At 48.5% G+C, this 2276-nt stretch overlaps 1 pseudogene; it reads right to left on the bottom strand.

The window, feature by feature from the left end:
* LOC147973155 (uncharacterized) lies at window positions 1-1053 on the bottom strand (annotated as a pseudogene).
* Between the last annotated feature and the right edge of the window lie 1223 nt (window positions 1054-2276).

Below are 2276 nucleotides of genomic sequence, written 5' to 3'. Positions count from 1 at the left end.
CTAGTCGAAGTTGCCAAACACGTTGTTTGCAGTGTACTCAATCAACGTGTTCTCCATTTCAGCAGTAGCCTCAGGCAGATAAGGAACCACGGCATTGCTCGGTCCAGGAGGAACATCGTGCGAACCACCAACTCCTTTTGCGCTATACGGATGAAGGTTGAAGTTGGCTTTAAACCTTTTCCCTTGAGGTGCTTTGCGTCCCTGAGATTGCTGGTACAACATAACCAGATGCTTGGTCATTGTGCACTTTTCAGTAGAATGCGTGGAGCATCCACACTTGTTACAAAGCTTAGATTTATCAAACCTGGGCTTTGAAGTGCCTTTTCCCTTGTGTGGGTATCTAGATCTCCTGTTCCCATTGTGCTTTCGCTTATGCTCGGAATTGGATTGTTTACCTCGAGAGGTACCATTAAACTTTTGTCTATTTGCAACATTCAGATGAACTTCAGGTAAAGGTTGTGCCCCAACTAGGCGCTGAGAGCCATTCTTAGTGAGTAGCTCATCATGCTTTTCAGCTTGAAGTAACATGTGAATAAGCTCGGAATAGACAGTGTAGTTACGAGCACGGTATTGCTGTTGGAGGATCCTATCTGAAGGGAGCATAGTAGACAAAGTTTTCACTATCTTCTCCCCCTCAGTAGGTTCCTTCTCACAAAAGCGCAGTTTGGAACATATCTTATGAACAACATGATTGTACTCACCGATGGACTTGAAATCCTAAAGACGAAGATGAGTCCAATCATGGAGTGCTTCGGGCAGGACTACTGCCTTCTACTGTTCATACCTCGTTTTAAGGGCCAGAAATAGACTACTAGGAGATTCCTCCTGTAAATACTCAGACTTGAGATCTGGATGAATATGGTGCCTTATGATGAATAAGGCAGCATAGTTCTGCTGTTCTGTCAGCGGCATGGCCTCATCCGGGAGAGGGGTCTCCGGGGGTTGTATTTCACGCGCTATCCCACGGGACGCAAGACTGATCTTGATGTCCATAGCCCATGTAGGGTAGTTGTGGCCATTGAGGGCAAGCTCCTCAAACTCTTTGGCAGTCATCTTTGCCTACATGGGAAACCAGAGATAATTAATTTACGGGTGGTAAATTAAAAACCATCATGGTTGTGTAATAAGAATGCAAAAATTGATACTCAAGTCTAAACTTGAAAAATTCTCAACCTCAATTGTGTGAACATAACACTTTGAAGATCACATAGATCTCACAGTAATAGGCTACATCGCCATTACCTTGTGTATGCTACAATTCAGATATAAGGAATACACGTTGGAGGTAATCATTTGTCGAGAATGACAAAGCGTAGACCTCACAGTAAGAGAGGATATTCTGCAAATGAGCAGTAGATCACAACTCATTACCTTGTGATTCCAAATAAGATGAGGGAGAAACATCCAAAAATTTGCAAGTTTGATATGCGAGAGAAGACCTCAATCGCAAAGACATGTTCGATAAAAATGAGATGTGGTAAACACATCGAACATGTCATTCTTCCCAGATGAAATCCAGTACTTTATTTATATTATCAATCCATTACATAATATAAACACACTAATAATTACACAAGTCCTAGTCAGATTTAATCTAGAACTGGACTAGTATGTAAGTAGTAGTCAAACTAGGTACTAAACAGAGTCTAAAACTGCACCATATACAATAATTAGTACTAGACTAATAAAAACAGAGATTAAAAAAAACTTGAAGAGAGTAGGCCAATCGCCTGGGCCTGGGCCTGCCATCACCGACCGAGGCCAGCCTGCAGCCACCCACACCGCATAAGAGGAGGCGAGAGGTGGGGCGGTTACGGATAAGGACCCGCACCACGCTCGATCCCCACCACCACCTGCGCTCGCAAGGAGCAGGGAGCCCAGTCGCCGACGACCGGGGCGAGCGCCGGCGCCTCCCCTCGCATCTTTAGGTGTCAGCGACGTGACACCGACGAGGCCTCTTCATCTGAAGAGGAGATGACGACGGTGGAGGCCTGGCGCAGTGGAGTAGCAGTGAAGCCGAGGTTCGCCGGAGCCCATGAGCCTGGGCGATGGCCGGGGCGGCGGTCGAGGGCTGCAACGACGCGCCCGAAGAGGCGGCCGAAGCGCCGCTCCGTGCGGCTGCTCGAGCCCGCGGCTGTCTCCTGTTGAGGCGTGCCGCCGCCGCCGGCGGCGCCCTCCATGCCGACTCCAAGGCGGACTACTCCGGAGGCCCGGTCGACGGGGAGACGAAGGCGAGCGCCTCCTCCTCGTTCACGACGACGCGCATCGGCACATGG

Source organism: Triticum urartu, chromosome 5A (assembly GCF_056163025.1).
Source record: "Triticum urartu cultivar PI428250 chromosome 5A, HENAU_Tu73, whole genome shotgun sequence".
Classification (NCBI taxonomy): domain Eukaryota; kingdom Viridiplantae; phylum Streptophyta; class Magnoliopsida; order Poales; family Poaceae; genus Triticum; species Triticum urartu.
Note: the sequence above shows the minus strand (reverse complement) of the source record. Positions and strands in the feature narration are given on the sequence as shown.